The sequence below is a fragment of the Capricornis sumatraensis genome, chromosome 6 (assembly GCF_032405125.1).
Source record: "Capricornis sumatraensis isolate serow.1 chromosome 6, serow.2, whole genome shotgun sequence".
Lineage (NCBI taxonomy): Eukaryota > Metazoa > Chordata > Mammalia > Artiodactyla > Bovidae > Capricornis > Capricornis sumatraensis.
The window spans coordinates 85,225,324-85,236,396 of record NC_091074.1 but is presented as its reverse complement, the minus strand read 5'-3'; positions in this window follow the sequence as shown (position 1 = coordinate 85,236,396).

The following is an 11,073-nucleotide window of genomic DNA, read 5'->3' as shown; positions in this document are numbered from 1 at the left end:
GGGACCTGACATCCTTGCTCAAGGAGCTCCCAGCTTTTTTATCCACTTCCATGGTGAATATGGAGGTGAACGGTATGGGAAAGAATCTGATGCTGGGAAAGACTGAGGGCAGGAGGAGAAGAGGGCGACAAAGGATGAGATGGTTGGATGGCATCATCAACTCAATGGACATGAGTTTGGGCAAATTCCAGGAGACAGTGAAGGACAAGGGAGCCTGGTGTGCTGCAGTCCATGGGGTCGCCAAGAGTCAGACACAACTGAACGAATGAACAACAAAAACAAATGGTGAATATGGTGGACAAAATCTTGCTGTCCACAGGGGAGTTCCCTGGCAGTCCAGGGCTTAGGACTTGGCTCTTTCACTGCTGGAACCCCAGTTCAATCCCTGATCGGAGAACTCAGACCGCACAAGCTGAGAACAGCCAAAAAAAAAAAAAACTCCATGAAACAGTTGCCAGTGAAGAGGACTGGGCCTGTCCATCTCCATTGCCAACACTGTTCTGCCCAGAGCCTGGCACAGAACAAGGCCTAGCGCACAAATGATTATCAAACAATGGAATTAAACTTGACCCTTTCCCACGATTACCCCACCACCACTCACACCTGGAGCACATCCAGTTCTCCAGACAGCGGGGCTGTCTCTGTTACATGGCTAAGTGTTTGCTCAGAGCCAGCTCCATACGGTTTTGATCAGATTTTCAACATCTCATGTTCAATTTCTCGGCAAGCCCCCACCACATAACCCCTTCTCTGGCATCCGGGAAACTCAGAAACAGACAGAAAACCCTGGAAATAAGAACTTCACTGGGGAGCAAGACTCCCAAGTGGGGAGTTTCCTCCAAGAGCCTCTCTGCCATAATAAACAGGAACTTTTCTGGTCAGAGAACTTTCTCGATGGTCCCTGAGACTTTCTTTGTCCACGTGGGAGGACTTGGCTTGCTAGTACTAGCTAAAACACCCCTAGTGCTTACTAAGTACTGGACACTGCTCTTCAAGTGCTGGTATCATTCTTAAGTTGTAGCTGGGGTAACTGAGGTGCAGAGGTTAAGTAACTTATCCACACTGCACAGCCAGTAAAGCGGCAGAGCTGGGGGATCCCAGCTGGGCAGTTCAGCTCCAGAATCTGTACTCTTAGCTCCCACACATACCACCTCGCTGAGGTGACTCACCTCCTAAGTAAAAAATGGGCAGTAATACAGCAGGGGCAGGTCTGAGGAAGGGGCCCTCAGACAACACGAGAGCCACTGCTTTGAGAGCTGGCTTTGGGCCAGACTCCAAGCTGAGTCCTTTATGTAAATTATCACTGCATCCTCAAACAACCCTATGAGGTGAGATCCCTCATCCCATTCTATATAGGAAGAGACTGAGGCACAGAGAGGTAGAATGAGCTCTCGAGTCCATTCAACTAGTAAGTAGTAAAGCTGAGACTGCAGTCCAAGTCTGCCTGTCAGGTATCACTTGAGCTGAGGGCTGGCAGCTGGGATGGCCAGATTGGATGGAAAGGCTTGGCTTCCTAGGAAGAGCTGGGAAAACACAAAAGAAGTAGCTGGTCCTGTGGCTAAGACTCCATGCTCCCAATGCAGGGGACCCAGGTTTGATCCCTGGTCAGGGAACTAGATTCCATATGCCGCAACTGAGTTTGCAGGTCACAACTAAAGATCCTGGGTGCTGCAAGTAAGACTTGGCACAGCCAAATAAATAAATATTTTATTTTAAAAAGGACAGAAGAAGCTGGAGACCTTGGGCAGGATCCCAGTGCTAGAGCTCAGACACAGATATGCCCCTTGGAGGCCTCCTGGGCCGACCTCTCCAGCAGAAGGGGAGCCTCCCCTGAGCATCCAGGAGAAAGTGGGCACAGGTTCTCCAGGTCTGCTCAGGCCTCAGTTTTCCCAAGAGTGGAGAGTGGAGAAGGGGCTTAGGCTACAACTATGCCTATTTTCTTACCTCCATTCCCAGGGGAGTAGCAGAGGCCAGGACCTGGTAACATTGAAATGAAAGGGGGAATGGAGGGCAGGGCTGGGACCCAGAGGGCAGGGATAGGAGCCTGTCTAGGGGTTTGGTGGGCAGGACTTCTGGAAGGAGTAGGCCTCTCAGGGGCCTCTAATCCAGTCTTGCTGGAACCCCTGCAGGGCAGAGCATCTGGGGGCTGCAGGGGTGGGATCAGACTCCTGAAGGAGCCACTCTGACAGTTACTTCCATCTTCTGAAGGGCCAGGCATGGGCAGGATGGGGAGGAGGACAAAGGTAAGGGTGGAGTCTGAGGATCAGAGTGGATGGGGAAGTCAGATCTCCCACCCCACTTCTATCCCTAGGACCACTGAATCTTCCATGGCTCAAAGGGGAAGCAGATGTGGGCTGCCCTGCAAAGTAGTCCAGCCAAAGTAGGATGGCTATAACCCTAGAAGCTTCAACACTGCCCTGCCAGATAACAGGACCCACCCCACCCCACCTCCCCACAGTTCTGGATCTCAGAATTGCACTCACTGGAAATCTGGACCCATCACCACCAAAACCTCTATCACCGTGCCAACCTCATGCCTGTCAGACCATGATTTCAAGGATCCTCCCCCAAGAGGAAGGCACCCCTTCCTACCTGTAGGGGCCCAGCACTATGAAGCCCTTCATCAATTAAGGAATCCTGGCAGATATCCCATACATATTGGTGTCCCCATTGCTGACAAGACCTCCATTCATGTCAAGGTCCCCTCATTACTATCAGGACACCATTCCTCTTGGGAAATACTATGCCTGTCAGAAATAGCCCAGCCTGTCAGGCAGGATGGCAGCAATGTGCTGCTACAAGGACACCATTTTTGCATGTAGCCCATATAAATGGCACCTTCTGGCATGGCAACCCTAAGAGGATCAATGAGTCCCCTTAGGGTCAGAGTATCTGTTAACGTAGCGTGATTTAAAGGCTGCCATGACATAGAGCCCCAGCCCTGGTGAACCCTTGTGTCTAAAGTGATGCCACATCACTGAATGGAACTCAGAATATTTATTCATACCAGGCACTGTTCCAGGTGCTGGTGGTACAACAGCAAGCAAGACATACTATCTTGGGCTTCAGGGAGCCTAATGTAATCTTTTGGGGAGTCTACAGTGGAAGATAAGCTCTATTGATAACTGAGACTAATATAATAGGAAATCCCTCAAACATACAAAGGGGTTAAGATTGTGGGCAGTGGAAAAAAAAAAGATAAATATCTCAATAGTTCATCCTATGGCTTTCCAACAACAACATGCATCCTTCTTCCCAAACCCTAGACTTAACATTTTAAGGGTATCATCTAATGTAAGATCATTTTTGTCTATACAACCAAAAAGATGCACTGATCCCCAAAGATAGACTCTTCAGCGCCTTGGCAATTGCCACATCTGTCTTAGCTTGGGCTGCCATAATAAAATACCATGGACTGAACGGCTTAAACAACATTTATTCTCTCACCGTTTTGGAGGTTAGACATTCAATATCAAGGTGCCAGCACTGTAGGTTTCTCTTGGGAGCTCTCTTCCTGGCGTGCAATGCCCACCTTCTTACTATGTCATCACAGGGCAGAGATCTGTCTCTTTCCTCCTCTTCTTTGAAGGCCACAGTCCTATAAGACTAAAGCCCTACCCTTATGATTCCATTTAACCTAAATTACTCCTTAAAAGACCCTCTCTCTAGACACCATCACATTGAGGCTCAGGGTTTCAACATATGAATTCTTGGGGTCACAGGACATAATTCATCCTACAGCAAAAGCCAAATCTAAATCCAAGAACTCAGAATGACATCCATCCCTCCTCTAGTTTTGTTATAATCTCATCTCCCTATTCTACAACACATGGTGATCACCGGCAGCACACCTGATTGGCCGGGACAGGCTGGGTGATGCTGCAATAACAAATGACATCTAAATCTGAGTGGCTGAACACAACAAAATTCTATTCCACCTACATACCAGGCCTGTGGTGGGTCTAGGCAATCTCTAGCACAGCCGTGCTCCATGTGGTGGCTCAGCTCAACATTCCAGGCTGCTTCAATCCCTTGGCAGGTTCTTTCAGATCAACACATGTTTCCATGATGACTCCAGCCAGGCAAGACAGCAAGGGGAACCCTTCCTTAAATGCTCCTGTCCACAAATGACACACACCATTTCTGTACACATTTCACCAGCTAAAGTGGGTCATACACCCATGCCCAACTTTAAGGGAGCCATTGCCAGGAGGGGAGGCAAACCAGAATCTTGGTGAGTGGTAGTAATATCACCACAACAACTTGTATTCAGGAATGGAATAGAACTTCTCTGGTGGTTCAGTGGTTAAGAGTCAACCTACAGGGAAGGGGGTTCAGGATGGGGAACATGTGTACACCCGTGGCGGATTCATGTTGATGTATGGCAAAACCAATACAATATTGTAAAGTAATTAGCCTCCAATTAAAATAAATAAATTTATATTTTTTTAAAAAAAGAGTCAACCTACCATCTAGAAGGGTGGGATGGGGAGGGAGATGGAAAGGAGATTCAGGAGGGAGGGGCCATGAGTGTACCTATGGCTAATTCTTGTTGATGTATGCCAGAAAACCACAAAATTCTGCAAAGCAAATATCCCTCAATTAAAAAAATAAAGTGGCAAAAATAAAAATAAAAGAATCCACCTGCCAATGAAGGGTACACCAGTTCAATCCCTGCTCCAGGACGATTCCCCATGCCAGGGGGCAACTAAGCCCGTGCACCACAACTCCTGAGCCCATGGTCCCTCGGGCTGGTGCTCCACAACAAGAGAAGCCACCACCACAAGAAAGCCATGCACACCAGCCAGAGAGTAGCCCCCACTTGCCACAACCAGAGAAAGTCTACACACAGCAACGAAGACCCAGCACAGCCAAAAACAGAGTAAATAAATAGGGAAATAAACAAATAAATGAAATAAACCTCTCATTTTAAAAAAAAGAATGGAATAAAGGGGGATGAAAGAAAATAGGAGTCAGTTAAAGAAATAAGGAATTACACAGCCAGGAAGGAAGTATGAATAAAAGCTGTAGTCAGTAGTTCTGGAACTAGTCCTGGGGCTTAACTAGAATTTATTATTTCTTTCTTATATTAGTTTTCTGCTGCTGTGTAACAAATCACCACAAATTTAGCAGCTTCAAGCAGCCCAAATGTATTATCTCACAGTTTCTGTGGGCCAACGGTCAGGTACAGGTTAACTGGGTCCTCTGCTCGGGGTCTCATCAAGGCTGATCTCAGGTGTCAGCCAGGCTGCCATCTCATCTCGGAAATTCTCTTCCAAATTCACTGGGTATTGACGGTTGTGGTTTTAGGACAGAAGCCCTGAGTTCCTAGAACTGCCTGCAATTCCCTGCTCCATGGCCCTCTTCACAACATGGCAGTTTGCTTCTTCAAGGGCAACATGAGAGCTTCTGCTGCTGCTGCTTATTTCTTGGCTCTGGACACCATCGCCAGCCACACAGGCCACCTTCTGCTTGATTTCAGAGACCCTTGTCTCCCGCACTTCTCCTGAGAAAGCTCAGTTCAAGCCCAGAAACACTAGGGCCCAGAGTGGCCCAAACTACAGAAAATGAAAGACAGCGGGTGTTCAGGAAATCCTGGTCGGGGCTTTACATGAAGCGCCCGAGGGCAGGAGTCAAGGGAGGAGGGTGCTCGATTGCTCAAGACTCCCTTCCCCTTCTGATGTACTGTCACCTCCAGAAGTCCTGTGCAACAACTACCCACACTTGAACTTAAGGGCCACCTCTGCCCTGTAGGCTGGGCCAGGACCCTCTGGGTAGGGATAGAGGGATTGGAGAATAAGGGTGGAGCAGTGAAGCAGACCCCTTCCTAGGATCGGGGACTTCCAGAAGCTGAGTCATCTGATTTCTTGCTCATTTCCAGCTTCTTTCTGGCATAAAGAGGGCTCAGGCTCCTCAGGCTAGAGCCCCACTTCCACCAGCCACACATTCCATTTTCTCTGTACACGAGACGCCCTCTGCAGGCGCCGGGAGGCTGGCACTCAGGCCAGGAGCCTCACTCCCCATTTCCCTATGCACTGATGCCCTCTACAGGCCATGTGAGGTCAATAGATGGATTAAACAGTTCGTCTGGTTAACATTTTACGCCTGCTCTGTGTGTGTGTGTGCGTGTGTGCGTGCGCACGTACACACACATACACATGAACACACAGGTGGGTCTCCTTTACCCACATGCATATGTCCATACCCCCACACATATACAGGGACATAATCAGTCACACAGCCAACCACTCACATCTATCAAGGACACACCACAGACACTTAAGTACATAATCACAGGGTGGACACAAGGGCACATATAGACACAGATACATTACTACACACACACACTGTCATGGGAGCAGGCACAGAAACACACATGGACACAATCTTTCCTCTTAGAGAAGGGTATTTGTTGGGAAGGAAAAGGTTAAAAAGCTGCCGGGGAAACAGGGTAATAACCTGAATTGTGGACTTAATAAAAGAAGGTATTTCTTTTTAATTAATTTATTTATTTTATTTTTGGCTATCGCTGGGTCTTCCTTGCTGTCCGTGGGCCTTCTCTAGTTGTGGTGAGTGGGGGCTACTCTCTAGTTGTGGAGCTCACGCTTCCCATTGCTGTGGCTTCTCTGGTTGCAGAGCACAGGTTCTAGATGTGCAGGCTCAGTAGTTGCAGCACATGGGCTTAGCCGCCCCGCAGCATGTGGGATCCTCCCAGACCAGGGATTGAACCTGTGTCCCGTGCATTGGCAGGTGGATTCTTAACCATTAGATGACCAGGGAAGTCCTAATGGGGACTGTTGACTAGACAGCCTTTTATTTTGCTAGGCACTGGCAGGCTGGTTATAGTTTTGGAACAGTGCAGATAAGAGATGGGGTAGGGGCTTCCCTGGTGGCTCAGTGGTAAAGAGTCTCCCTGCCAATACAGGAGACACTGGTTTGATCCTGGATCTGGAAAGATCCCACAAGCCATGGGGCAGCTAAGCCCGTGAGGCACAACTGAGCCCATGCTCCTAGAGCCTGGGCTCCGCAAGGAGAGAAGCCACGGCAATAGGAAGCCAGTGCACCACAGGGACGAGTCGCCTCCACTTGCCACAACTAGAAAACAGCAAGTGCAACAGGGAAGACCCATCACAGCCATACATAAATTAATAAATAAAGTTATTTATTTTAAATAGTTGAGGTAGAGCTACTAAAAAGAAATTTGGAGTATGCAAGAGCTTAATCTGTATAACTTGCATGAGAGCTCATTCTTAGAAGCTCCTGAGTTCAGTAAGCCAGACTAAACTAACCCCACTGCATTCCAGACACCCTAAAAACAGAGAGGCCTTCTGATATTGGTAATTCATGGAAGGTGATAAATGAGAAGGGGGGATGGACCTAAGCACCACTGAACACCCACTCATGGTGAGCCAGGCACATGGACTACCTCACAAGATACAAATTATTCCCATTTTACAGATCCCATTTCCTTGACTGTCCAGGGTTCTAAAATTGGATTCAAACACAAGAGTTTGAGTAAAAAATTCTGTTGTTTCCACTACATGAGTAATGGCAAATGCAAGGGATATAGGTTTCCATTCCTTACTCATGTTCCCAACAATGACAGAATGTATGCATCTTCCCCATTGATCCAGATCAGGGATTGGCAAGCTATGGCCCAGCCAGCCTGCTGCCTGTTTTTGTAAATAAAGCTTTATTGGAATACAGTCATGCCTAATCATTTACGTATTGTCTATGGCTACTTTGGGGCTACAGAGACAGTACAGCCTGTAAAACCTTATTTATTATCTAGACCTTTATCAAAAAGGTTTGCTAACCTCTGATCCAAACCCAGCCTCAAATGGGAGTTAACAAGTCTTATTGCCCTTGGTGTCTTAGCATTGAAGGGTGACCAGATAAATAAAAAAATGGGATAGATCAATAGATGGATGGATGAACAAACAGATGGACAGACATATATAGGTAGTATATCAGAGTTTTTCTCTAAATAGGTACCAGTTTTCTGCCATTTATAAGCAGTGAAACATTGGGCAAGTTAATCTTTCTGCGTCTTAGTTCCTCATCTGTAAAATGGGGATAATAGTACAATGATCATTATCCAGGGCTTTTTCTGTTGAAAATGACAAAACCCAACTTAAGATAGCTTAAGCAAAAAGTTAAATATGTCATATCACAGATTAAGATTTAGTCTACTTCAGCCCTGGTTGGACCCAGGGATTCAAAAGATATTATCTCCATCTTTTAACCTGATTTCTCTCTAATCCTTTTTATGTGGGGGCCTTATTCCTATTATAAACAAGTTATCTTCTAGCAGCAGAAAATATGGCCACTGAAAGCCTCAAGTCTAAATCTGTAACAGTAAGTGATCCAAAATACAGGCTCTCTTTCTCCTAACATCAAATCTCATGCAAAGCTTTGAACTGTGCTTGTGACATAAACTCAGTTCTTCAATATATTACAGTGGCCAGGCAATGAGTTACTCTGATCAGAACACTATGACTGATAAAGCCACCAGGACCACATGAAGTGAGAGAGAAATTCTCTAAAGAAGCCCGAAAAAGGAGTATAGAAAAATGTCTGCATGAACAAAAAATATCACTTACAGCATTCTACTTCAGAGATCTGCCATGAGAAATTTATTTTAAAGCATTTAGCATGGTGCATGGCACTTAAGTATCAACAAACATTAATTACCATAACTTGATAAATGAATGAATGTACTAATAGATGGATAATGGTTAAATATTGTTGTTGTTGTTCAGCCACTAAGCCGTGTCCAACTCTGCAATCCCATGGACTGCAGCACACCAGGCCTCTCTGTCCTTCATGACCTCATAGAGTTTGCTCAAGCTCATGTCCATTGAATCAGTGATGCCATCCAACCATGTCATCCTGTGTCACCCTCTTCTCCTCCTGCCCTCAATCTTTACCAGCATCAGGGTCTTTTCCAATAAGTTGGCTCTTCACATCAGGTGGACAAAGTATTGGAGTTTCAGTTTCAGCATCAGTCCTTCCAGTGTTTAAACATACAAATGAATAAATGAAGATGAAGATGTGAAAAGATAGATGAAAGGCAAGATGGGCGAATAAAGAGACAAAGATGGGGAGACATACAGACATATGGATGGATGGATGGATGATGGAAAGACAAAAATGGGCCCACAGTTAGGTTTGCCACAACATATGCTTTAGGGCTGGGAATGGGAAACAAAACAGCACTCCACAATTGGTGTCTCCTGAGAGGTCTCCTCTTCTGGTCTGTCTCTTGGGTCCCTCTGCCAAGGGGGACACTTGCTCCCCATCTTCATCTCTAGTTTTCTTGTGTCTCTGTGAATCGACCAGCCCCTCTCCTCAGAAATCCCCTCCCAATTCCGAGGATAGGGAAGTCATGGCAGAAGGGGGTGTTCTAAGTCAAGTTGCCCTTATGCTCCTTCCGCTGCCTAGGCTCAGCTTGGAGCCTAGGGAAATAGTGGGGGAGAGGGACAGTACTGGCTGGGCCAGGAGGTAGAGCCTAGGGCCCCGAGACCTAGACCTGCTTCCAAAGAACCTTTGCTTTAGCCCTGCTCAGCCAAGAGAGGAATATGTCTCAGACAATGGATGTGTAGGCACTGTGATGGGCTTAGGGACACCTGGGAGGAGACTTTCTCCAGGCTTAACCTGCTACTTGTGATTGTCCTCAGGGAATCCAGGGGACCAGCTGGGTGCCATCTTTCCCACTCCAGTAATCTTAGGACCGCAGAGAAGAGGTAGGAGTGAGCAGAAACCTGAGAAAGAGGGAGGCAACCCTCTTGCACTGATCTCTAATTCTGAACTAAGCCCTGACCCTTAGCTTTAAAATTGAAGTTCAAGAGACTTTTTTGGTGGTCCAGTGGTTAAGACTCTGAGCTTCCAAGGCAGGAACGCAGGTTTGATTCTGGTCAGGAACTAAGGTCCCACATGCTGCACAACGCAGCCAAAATAAATAAATTAAAAGAAAAAAATTGATTTTCAAATGCCTTCAAGAGGATGACACTGCAAACCTTCCCCTAATAGGGCAATTCAGTCCCCTTCCCTTGTCCAAAAAGTTGCATGTTGAGATTCTCAGAGCTAAAGACAAGCAGTGGGAAATGGGAACAGGGAAGCTATGGGAACAGCAAATTATGAAAGGGAAAAGAGGCTCACCCAGACAGATGGAGAGAGTGGGGAGTGTATTCAGTGGAAAGGTATTCTGCTAGCAATTCTTGTTGTTTAGTTGCTAAGTCCTGTCTGAGTTTCTGTGACCCCAGGGACTGTAGCCCACCAGGCTCCTCTGTCCATGGGATTTCCCAGGCAAGAATACTGGAGTGGGCTGCCTTTTCCTTCTCCAGGGGATCTTCCCGACCCAAGAATCAAACCTGTGTCTCCTGCATTGGCAGATGGATTATTTACCGCTGAGCCACTAGGGAAGCCCAGGAGCTCTTTCAACTGCTATTCAATTTAGACATGAACCAGCCAGATCTAGCATTAGATTCCACAGGTTTAAGGGCACAATCCCAACAAGCTTGCTTGAGATGCCAGCAACAAGTGGGGTCCTCAGGCCACCTGCATTTCTGACTAACCAGCTACAAGTCCAGGAGTTTCTCAAACTCAGATCCGAGAGTTCACTAGAATGACTTGCAGAACTCAGAAGTTCTATACTCACAATTAGTTTTTAATAAAGTAGGACTCTCAAGAGTCTTCTCCAACACCACAGGTCAAAAGCATCAATTCTTCGGTGCTCAGCTTTCTTCACAGTCCAACTCTCACATCCATACATGACCACTGGAAAAACCATAGCCTTGACTAGATGGACCTTTGCTGACAAAGTAATGTCTCTGCTTTTTAATATGCTGTCTAGGTTGGTCATAACTTTCCTTCCAAGTAAGCATCTTTTAATTTCATGGCTGCAATCACCATCTGCAGTGATTTGGAGCCCAGAAAAATAGTCAGCCACTGTTTCCACTGTTTCCCCATCTATTTGCCAGGAAGCAATAGTCAAGGCTATTGTTTTTCCAGTGGTCATGTATGGATGTGAGAGTTGGACTGTGAAGAAGGCTGAGCGCTGAAGAATTGATA